We start from the raw sequence: 11,800 nt of genomic DNA on the forward strand, positions 1-11,800 counted from the left end.
GGATTTAATTTGGTTAAATAAATTATTAAAATTTGGATTAGTTGATTTTTTAACACGATTCAACAAATTCTAAACAACTTTAAATAAAATTTAGAATCCAAATTTTGTGAATTAGAAAAATATATTAGAAGAATGATGCGGGTGGTCTACAAATCCATTCAAAAATATAGAAGAATAAAAATAAATAAATCAAATATTTTTGGGGGTTTGAAGATGAGTTTATACTTCACCATCGAATATCGTCTCATGGCTCTAATGTTTCGACCGGGCATTGGCTTTTGACAAAAGCACATTTGCCTAGGCGCGTAGCCATTTTCATTAGTCCTGTGATTATTGCTTTTGAGAATGATTAAAACATTTTAATGGACATATAATTAATTTGGGTTTTAATTGATTTTCCTTTTAAGAATATGATAAGGCGTCATTATTGGAGATAACATAAGAAAGTAAAGCATATCTAATTAATTATGTTATCACTCAGCATGGTACATCATAAATAAATTATTTCACTCTCCACACTTTGTTTATGAAAATTTAATACTACGTGTAGAAAATACAAATATAAGTTTGAATATATTATATAATAAATAATAAAATATATGGTTTGTAATTAATTAACAATAAAATATGAAATTTGTACGATATTAAAATTTAAAAAATTAGATTAAATTGTAAGTAAAACAAAATTTAACACATGGATATATCATATTAAGAATAGTAATCATAGCGTGGTCATCAATCCTAAATTGGTGTCAAGTTAATTTGTGACAACATCTTAATCAACAACGTTATTAATATATGCAATTAGTGGATGTAATAAAGTGTGCATAACACAATTTTGGTTGAGCGATGAACTTAGAGTTTTCCAATGTAATCGGCATGAGTTCAGATCTAAAAAACTAAAGTATTTAATACGAAATGTCATTTTTGTAAATTCCTAACCGAGTTGGTCCTGTAAACTCATGACACCAAACTAGTCAAGAATTTTATTAATAATATAGATATACAATTGATGGAAGTAACAAAATTAAAATGTTGACCTTAGCAACCTCAAGCCAAACCAAATCCATTTTTTATTTAATATATAAGTAGTTTTCAATTATTACGTAAGTTGAAATATTATTATTTAAATATAAAAACTAATGAATCAAATCAATAATAATGGGATTTGATTTGATTATCTTTACTAATAGACTCCATTTCGATTTTTAAAATCTAAATTAACTATATAATAACCTCACATTCTTTTCCCACACTCATTCCAAGTCAAACCACTGGCTATTGCTATTAGATCTGAGGCTGCAACAAAAGTAAACTTTTAAGTGAATATTCATTTTTGGAATAGTTATTTATTAAAATTTAAAGGGTAAACTATAAGTTTAGTCATTTATGGTTGTTTAAGTTTAAATTTTGGTCACCAAACTTTATAAAATTACTAAATGGACACTAACATTATTAATTTATTATGTTATGGTTACTTAGCTCTTAACTCCTGTTAAGAGTGTAACTGTAAGCTGATATGGCACATTATCATTTCAAACAAAATTTTATGTCAAATTTTATAACTAGTCCTTAAAAATTTTCTTTTGAGTGAACTTAATTCTTTTACTTTTATTTTTTTCCTTTTTTCTTTATTTTCCTAAAATTAGAAGGCGTTAAAGCTCTGGGAAATTTGGGATAAATGTGTCACGGGTCGCGGATCAAAGCCCGTGACAAATGCATACAAAAATTCCGTTGGAGGTCAATTGATTAAATGGGCTCATTTGACTCACATGAACTACCCCAATTTGTGAAACACATGTAGAAACTCATCTACTTGAAACCTTAATGACCCAATGAAGCACTCCAGTAAAACTAGAGTTAGCATAGTAAACATTTGTAATCCTAAGGGATAAGATTGTATAGTATTTAAATCTCTTAAGACTCACATCTTGTAGATAGACTCAAATCTCAACCGCCGATGTACTTTAAACTGTACCATTTGGATTTGGGGGAGCTTAACTATAAATAGAAGTCTTCACCTCATTTGTAATAACTCAGTTTTCGTTCTTCAAAGCAATAAAATACTTTGAGAGTATTTACTCAAACACTTGATGCACTTCGTTTTCTTGTGGCTTTTTTGCTTTCGTTTCACTTCTTTGCTTGAGGGTTTTTTTTTTTACTTTACTTTTAGTGCCTTGAAGAATTTCCCTTGAGAATTCTCACTTTTTCGAGAGATAAGTGAATTTGAAGTAAAGGAATCACCTAAGGCTGTACAGTTTGCCAGATTAAAGTTCTAGCCTCGTGATAGTTGACATTCAAAGCCAATGTTAGGTAAGACGTCAGTTGGGATGACAAAAGGAGTATACGATCATATTGAGCCAAAGGAGAACCATGGGGGAGGGGCAGGAAAGCTAGCAAATTGAGGGATATGTTGTTAACTTTGGAAGGTAAGGTTGCCAAACTTAGAGGTTTCATGGGTGATGTGAGGGATGTAACAACCCAACTTTCAGCGGTATCAAAAACGACGGTTTCAGAACCCTATTTTCATAGTTGAGGTCTGTAAATATTAATATTTACGGGGTTAATATATAAATATACTAAAGTTTGGCCCAATAATTTTGTCAAATTGATAGTTAATTAAGGTATAAGGACTAAATTGTAAAAGTCTTATCACTATAGATTTTTAAATTGCAAATGGTTCAAAATGGTAATTAAACTATTTTGCTATAACAATTAGTGAATGATGATGTTAATTGAAATTAAGATAAGTTAAAGTTAATTGAGATTAAGATAAGTTAATTAAAGAATTTATTTAGATTAATTAAGGACTAATGAATTAATTAAAGTTCAAGTTAAGTATAAATAGATAAATAAGTGCAATTATGTCATATTTTCTTCCTTCTTCAACCAAAAGAACTAAGGAAACCTATGAAGCCATTCTTTTAAGATTCAAACTATTTGACCCTTCATTTGGTAAGTGATTTTAAGCCATTTTCTTATCATTTTTATGTTTTTGAGGTCATGGGAGTTTGATTTAGCTATCCCATGTATCAATTTGTAAAATTTTTAAAATTTTTTAAAGTTGTTGTTGTTGATTTCTTGAAGAAATTGATGTTAAATTGTTAGATTTTAAGCTTAGATGTGAAAAATGACTAGATTGTAAAGTTTAATTGTTAGTTTTGTTAAGAAGGACTAAAATGTATAAATTGTAAAATTTATGTGAAATTTTTGTAATAACAGATAGTAGAAGTTCCTAAAAGGGTGTAATTGAGATCGGTTTTGAAACCGAAGCTCAAATTTGAAAGACATTGTTATTCCGGTCTTAGGGATTAAATTGAATAAAATCAAAAACTTTATGGGCATTAAGAAAATAAAATTAAACTAGTTCATGCATATTATGGGATGTTATAATAATTTTTGGTGTTGATAAATCAAATTGAATAATTGTAGAAATCGGGACTTGAACTAAACTAAAGATAGTTGGGAAAAAGGTAAAATTGTGGAATAATCCTTAAAGATACAATTGCTTGATGTTTTTTCAGTTAAGTTCATATGGTATAATTGTGTTTAAATTTTAGATATTTAAATTATAAATATGTGTATGTTTGGTTGTAATTTGAATTGTTAGCAAATTGGTATAAAATGTGAGATATGGACTAAATTGTAAAGAAATAGTTATATATGTTAAAGATTTTCGAGTGAACTTAGTAAATATTTGGATACAGTTGACATGTTATGTAACACCCCCTAACCCCAAACCGTCGACGAAACAGGGTTACGAGGCATTACCGAACATATCAAACAATTTACAAATAATTCTTAAATAAATAACCAACATATTAAAATAATTCATAAATACATATAAATTTCACTAATTGATTCCATTTTTTTTATAAAAATTTCGGCAGCATTTCTGCTTATTTTTACATAAAACCCCCTGCAAAATTTCAAAACATAATCAACCCAATTCCAGTATTTCAATCAATGCATTTATATAATTAAATCTTACTTGACATATTGACATAATAACTTAATTAATAAAAATCCTATTATCATTTCTAATTAACTCATAAAACTAATCAAGTCATTTCAATTCGATACCAATGCCATAAAGGACTTCTACCATTTTACTAATATAATCATCAAAACACATAATATCTTACTTTACAACAAAACTATATAACATACCAAAATAGCTATTATAATTCTTATGTACATGCCACTTTCATTTAAGAAAGAAAACATCACTGAAATCTCTATGCAGGAGTCAGGATTGACCTGGATGCTAAACCAAGACTCAGACCCCTTTTTCAACCTACGCACGGAAACAACTGTACGCTGAGTATTTTATACTCAGTGGTATTACCATAATTCAAATTATAATAACAATAAAGAATTATAATTACGAAGCATGTAACTATCTGATTTCTTAAATATCAATTAATTCATAAACTTTCATTATTTAACAATAACAATACAATTTTTAGCTATTCTTCAATCTCAATCACATATCACATGTAGCAATTTCAATCACTACATAAACATTAAATTCATGCCTTTTATTTTCAATATCAATTTCAATCTGCAAATTTTAAGTTTTCTCATATTCAATACCACAATCGATCAAATTCATTTGATTTTCTCATTTCAATTATTCACCCTATTAACAATCTGGACTTTGAAGGATACACGGATTCCAACCCAAACACACCAATACGGCACATTGTGCCTAAAACGGTACATAGTACCTGATCAGTATACGACACATAAGTGCCTGAAACGACAGACGAGGTGCCTGATACGACACATAAAGTGCCTGAGATACGACACATAAAGTGCCTGATGTACGACACATAAAGTGCCTAATCGGCAAAGCTGATAAATCCCTTACTCTTCCAAATCCTATGGCATGCCAACTATATCCCGACTTAGCCCGACTAGTTAATAGGGTATTCAAATTCTCAATTCACTTTCATTTCCAATTCAAGATCATTTTTCCACTTTCTAATCAATTAACAATTTAATACCAATACATATATCAAATAATCACATATAATCATATTTCGATTCAATTCAAACCACTTTTCAATCAATACACAATTCACATACTCACACATATTCATAAATTATTTCACTTTATTTAATTCATATTTTAAATTCATTTTCCAATCAAATTCAAATCACTAATTACTTTTCAATCAATATACATTTCAACTACTCACATATTTCCATCATTCGATTCAATTTGATTCAATTCAAATCACTATTATCACTTCAATTGCTTACCTAATTTTACTTACCATGCATTTTAATTAAAATATAACAATTAATAATAACTAAATTTGAATTATAGTAATACAAACCCGAATTTGCTCGATTATTCCTCAACGACCTTCTCCTTCCCTTTTTGTGCCGATACCTCGAATTCTTTATTAGCTACGAAAATTAAATAATTAATTACAACACAAATTTTACAATAAAAATAAAATTTCTATCAAATTTTATACTTTAATTCCAATTTAATCCTAACTAGATTTATCTACTTTTCTAATTTAATTCACACTCTATTTCTATTCAAATTTCTTCTAAACTCAAATTTATCTACTAATTTTTTCAGCATTTTTCACTAATTTCGAATTTTCCTCAATTTAATCGCTAAAATTCAAAACTTATAGTTTAGTTTACAATTCAATCCTTTATTCAATTCCAAATAAAATCTCTATCAAATAAATCCTCAATTCCATCATTTATTCAACATAAACCCTACTCAAAAATCTATTAACTTTCAAATTTTCAACTTAAATCCAAGAGTATTTCACTCTAGGATTCCAAAAACATCAAATTTATGAGAAAATGACTTGATTTAGCTTACCTATTAAGCTTCAAAATCTCAATTTTCCCCCTTTCTTTTCTTTCCCTTTTTCTTCCCCTGTTTTCGTCTCTTTCTCTGTTTCTTTTCTGTTCTTCTTCTCTTTTTCTATTCTTTTATTTCATTTGTTTTCTTTTACTTTTTGTTATAATAATATAACATATAATAATTAAAATAAATATCTTTTACCACACATGTCATATTCATAACCATACATTTGTCTTAATCTTATTTATTTCACAATATAATAATAATAATAATAATAATAATAATTTAATAATATATTTTAACACATAAAATCTTAGATTTTTATGCTTATGCTCACTCAAATTTGGCAATTGGCATAATTACCTATTCAATCCCTTTATTTTATTTTAATCTATAATTAAACTTTCACTTTTATTGTAATTTAATCCTTTTTACTAATTACTCTTAATTAGACTAAATTCACCTAATTAATACCTAATTAAGTACTAAACTAAACTCATAATTACTTCTAATAATTATTTTTGAACTCAATTTACTAAGACGGAGGCCTGATATTATACTTTTCCGAAGCCCGTGAATTTTTGGCTCATTACATGTTAATAGGGTTATGTGCGTGCTTGTACGTTAAATGTGATTGTATGAAGATCATTACAGTGTATATTGGGATTCATCATTTGTTACGGATCACCAAGTATTATATGTCTCTATGGTGAACCTAGTGTAGTGGAGGGACGTACTATTATACGATTATTCATATGATTACCTATGGGTTTTGCACTTCGATGCCCTGGTATGGTGTAGATACTGCTCAGACAAGCTTTTTGATGTGGTGTAGTTGCCCGTGTATCCGAATTTGTTCACTAGAATTCATCGAGATAAATAGTTAATGAAAAGTGAAAAATGGTAATGATATGATACAAGTTTGATAACTAAATGGTTAAATGTTGATTGGATTATGAGAATGGTATTGAAAATGTTGATTTTATGTGAATTGGATTGCTATGTGTTTGAGTTACCATATTCAAAGGTTACATGTTAAACTCACATTATTGATATTTGATTTTCTATGTTTAGGCAAACTTGACAAGCTAAATAACTTATTGTGTTTAATTGTAAAATGAGGTAAGTTTTTGTTTAATGTCTTTGAGCTTACTAAGCATTCAATATGCATACTCCATTGTTTTCCCTTTTCCTTATAGATTGTCACTTTGCGGAATGTGTCAAGCAGATTACCTTGAAGCTCACACTATTCAGTTTTTGAATCGGTAGCTTTTCAATCGTTTTAAGTCCGAAATTATGGCATGTACATAGGTGTTTTATATATGTTAACTTTGAATGTTAGACATAGTTTGAAACCTACCTAATGCATGATTTTGGCAATGTTAATACCTAGTTGAAATGGTATGTTAATTAAAATAACATGTTTGAACATGGATTAATATAGATGAGATGTTGGTATTTGAATGACTAGTTGGTTGGATGGATGGTTTATAATTGCATTAGTTGAATTGGTATGTTTTGGGTTAAATTGAGCTTATATTGAATGGATACAATGGAAATGGTTAAATGGTTTGTTTTGGTATGTCTTTAGTATGGTTTAAATCAAGTAAAAATGCTGATTTGTTGTGTAAATTGTATAGGTTATTTGGAAGCATTAAAATAGGTACCAAATGGTTCATTTTTTACCATTGTCTTGATGTCGCAACACCAATGCCTCCATCACCACTCAAGGAGTTGGACTTTAACAAGGTGCATTTCAAGTGGCCTGTCTTCAAAGTCACAACATCAAGTGATGTCACAACACCTACCTCCATGGTCGTGATGCTAAGTCACCAATGTCGCAACCTCGAGTTCAAACACCAAATGGAGGAAGTGTAACACCCCTTACCCGTATCCAACACCGGAATAGGGTACGAGGCATTACCAAAACACATACGCTTGTAAACGTATTTAAGTGAGTTATAAAATTTCAACTAAATTAAAACTTTCAAAATAATTAGAATGCTTCTATAACTTTTCACAATATATCCTCAAAATATTATAATCATAATAATTAGGGCCTACGAGACCCGGTACATACTCATACAATTCAATGCTTCATTTCCATTTCATTTAATTCGCAATTTCTCATGCTCACAATTTAGATCATATCACTAGCAATTTCCATTTAATTCACGTACAATTCAATGTCACTAAGTTTAACACTAATACGTATTTACCATTTAACTCAACGTTTATCGATTATATCATTCAATAACACATTTATGAAATTCTTAATTTTGCAATGAAAATATCACTTTAGCTTAAATAACAACATCATCCTGGTATAAATACACTACCACTTATTCATTTACTTTAATTCATTTGGGCCCATTTGTCACTTACCATCCTTAATCAAATTAGGGAACGGTTACGGAAAATTGAGTACTTCACTTTCACTTTGCCATAGTATAACTATGGTCTTACGTATGATCACTTATCACTTGTCCCTGATCAGATAAGTGTAGCCACTTATCACTTTGTTTCTTGATCGATAAGTGTAGCCACTTATCACTTTGTCTCTTGATCGATAAGTGTAGCTAAAGCTATCACTTATCATTTTCACTTGTCACTTGATCGATAAGTGTAGCAAGCTATCACTTATCACTTTGTCTCTTGATCAGATAAGTATAGCCGAAGCTATCACTTATCACTTTCCACTTGTCACTTGATCAGATAAGTGTAGCCGAAGCTATCACTTATCACTTTGTCTCTTGATCAGATAAGTATAGCCGAAGCTATCACTTATCACTTTCCACTTGTCACTTGATCAGATAAGTGTAGCCGAAGCTATCACTTATCACTTTCCACTTGTCACTTGATCAGATAAGTGTAGCCGAAGCTATCACCTATCACTTTGTCACTTGATCAGAAGTACTCAAATCCGGCGTTCCGCTCAATTTGATCATTTATTCAATTTTCGCATTTTTATTTTACTCTCTTTTCAACACTAAATACATTTCATCATACATTATATAATTCATGAAATTAACATTTAATCATTAAATTTCAGTCATATGAACTTACTATTTCATTATCTTACCACACTTGTTTCCTATACACATCACACAAGATATAAACATAGCATTCAACCATAGTCACAAGCTAGTATATTTAAACATAACTCTTTTTTGGAACTAACCACATGATAAACCATTCATGAAATTATTTCATGCCAAATCATATACCGAATATACGATACACACATACTATGAAACTTTATTTTCACACATGAGCTTAAACCAAAACCAATAATGCACAAATATAAGCATTATTTCTATTTCATCGTTTATCAATTATAATCAAGCATATGACCAATTATACACAAATCATTCATATACTTCCCAATTTTCCTCCTCCTCCTCTCCATTCCACATCCTTAATGTGTATAACACACTTAAACAACATTAGCTATAATTTTACTATTCACTCACATGTATATTCAAAGCTGTTTATCCGAGTCAGAGTCACTAAATTATTTTTATCTGGAGATACAGAGCTCCAAATTAAGATCCGTTAATTTTACCTAAAACTAGACTCACATACCTTCTTACCATAAAATTTTCAGAATTTTTGGTTCAGCCAAATAGTACAGTTTATTCTTTAAAGTTTCCCTGTTTTGCTGTCTGACAGTTCCGACCACTCTTCACTAAAATTAATTATCTCATTGTACAGAATTTGGATGATGTTTTAGTTTGTTTCTTATAAAATAGACTCATTAAGGATTCTAACCATATAAATTATAACTCATAATCATTTTTGTACAATTTTAATGATTTTCCAAATTCAGAACAGGGAACCTGAATTCATTCTGACCTTGTCTCACAAAATCTATTATATCTCATGATTTACAATTTCATTACTTACACCGTTTCTTCTATGAGAAACTAGACTTAATAAGCTTTAATTTCATATTTTATTCACCCTCTAATTCAATTCCCACAATTTTGGTGATTTTTCAAAGTCAGACCACTGCTGCTGCCCAAAACTGTTTAGTGTAATATATTGATTACCAATTTGACTCTAAACTTTTAATACATGATAATTTCGTCCCTAGGCTTGGAAAATGAAATTCTTGCAATATAATCCTTAATTAAAGCCTAGTATTTCTCATACATATCAATAACAGCCCATAGATTCCATGAAATTTTATAATTTATCCATGATTTCAATACTTTTCAATTTAATCCCTAAAACATGTTTTCATCTAAAATTCTTTAATAAAACACCTTTAAACATCCATTAACATATCAATTTCATCAAAAATAACAACAATCATATGAACTTATCATTAGTATCTTCCAAAACTTTCAACAAAATGAGAAACTAGTAGAATACTAAGTTGGACCTAATTGTAAAAATCTAAAATATAAAAATTTCAAGGACAAAGCAAGAATTAAACTTACGTGAAGCCAAAATATGGAATACCAGCTCCAAACCCTCTTCCATGGCTGTCTCCCACCGAAATTTCAAGAAGAAAATGGTCTTGAAATGCTTAAAATAAAATTTGGCCACATAAACTTTATTGTAATTCCAATTTTGTCCTTAATACATAAAAATCTTAGATTTTTTTAACGGTATGTCATCTCAGCCCTAAATTGGTCCATTTTCTCTTTTAGTCCTTCCTTATTTAATTGTTAAGCTATTTAATCACTTTAGCAAGTTTTGCATCTTTTCAATTTAGTCCTTTTAATTAATTAACGCCAAAACATTAAAATTTTCTGACGAAACTTTAACACTACCATATTGACACTCCGTAAATATTTATAAAAATATTTACGGCTCGGTTTATAATATCAAGTCTCGATACCTCTTTTCTCAATTTCTTGACTTAATAAATTTTTATAAAATACAAATTACTAATTTAAAATCTCTTAAAATCATATTTGGCTCGTAATTATTGATAATAAAATTTACGAGCTTATTTTCTGAATTTGGTGATCTCGTACCACTGTTTTCGACATTTTTGAAAATCGGGCTATTACAGGAAGCTAGGTCATTTGAGTGCAAAGTCACAACACAAGAAGATCATGGTCGCGACATTGGATCTCCCAAACAACCTTTGAAGTCAATTGATGAGGGTGTCGCAACAACGAAGCTTGGTGAGTGAAAAACTATAGGGGACAATTTTATGTCTAAACAAACTTTAGTCACATTTCATTTAAGGGCATAATTGTCAATGTTAGGTTAAATGTTAATAGACTATAAATACTACTTTATAAGTTTTAAGAGTAGATTTTATAAAGTAGTATTTTGGGTGATTGAACATTTTCCTTCCCATATTTTTAGGTTAGGTTTCTTTTCTTTTCTTATCTTTTCATTTTTAAATTAAGGTTTTCCCTTTTCTTTTTATAATATATTTTATTTTTGTTGTTTTATTTCTTCTTTCTTGCTAAAGACTTTTGTAAATGAAGATGGATCAAGCTTTTGGGTGTCATTGGTTCCACATATAACTATTCGATGAAATGTCTATTTGGGTGTTAAGTTTTATTATGTGCTGATATTGCTTGTTGGTTAATCGATGAATTGATTGTTAAATTTAGTTAATGTCTATGCTTGATTGGTTGGTTGTTCTTTTATATCAAAATGCTTAATATGCTAGAATTGATGCCTCTAGTGGAAAATATAGATAAACAAGACTGAAATGAAAGTTTATCATTAAATAGTTCGATATAGTTGTGTCGAATAGTGAGACCAATATGAGATTTATATGCCTAGGTGAGACCGGGAGGAGAGCTTAGATGGTATATTTTAGTCTATGATGAGACAAAGAGAAGATTCCAAGCTAAGAGTGTCAAACAATATAGGTTTATTAACTTAGTTAGCGGTTAATGAATCAATTGACTATTGTTTTAATCATTTAGATTGTTTAAAACAAATAGGAAGAAAGTTTAGCTTAGTTTGTATAATTATGAAAGGACA

The 11,800-nt window shown here is 29.2% G+C and overlaps 1 long non-coding RNA gene across 3 annotated transcripts; it reads right to left on the reverse strand.

Moving 5' to 3' along the window:
- Positions 1 to 4,075: 4,075 nt before the first annotated feature.
- Positions 4,076 to 10,385, reverse strand: LOC128041220 (uncharacterized). Of its 3 annotated transcripts, XR_008195924.1 has the most exons (5): positions 10,285 to 10,340; positions 7,526 to 7,776; positions 6,603 to 6,699; positions 5,346 to 5,418; positions 4,076 to 4,297 (listed from the first exon to the last, which is right to left on the reverse strand). It is a non-coding gene; the product is annotated as an uncharacterized LOC128041220 (long non-coding RNA). The 3 variants fall into 3 exon arrangements; XR_008195923.1 differs by lacking the exon at positions 10,285 to 10,340 and having other exon boundaries at positions 7,526 to 8,365; XR_008195922.1 differs by lacking the exons at positions 6,603 to 6,699; positions 7,526 to 7,776 and having other exon boundaries at positions 10,285 to 10,385.
- Between the last annotated feature and the right edge of the window lie 1,415 nt (positions 10,386 to 11,800).

Source organism: Gossypium raimondii, chromosome 5 (assembly GCF_025698545.1).
Source record: "Gossypium raimondii isolate GPD5lz chromosome 5, ASM2569854v1, whole genome shotgun sequence".
In the NCBI taxonomy this organism is placed as follows: Eukaryota; Viridiplantae; Streptophyta; class Magnoliopsida; order Malvales; family Malvaceae; genus Gossypium; species Gossypium raimondii.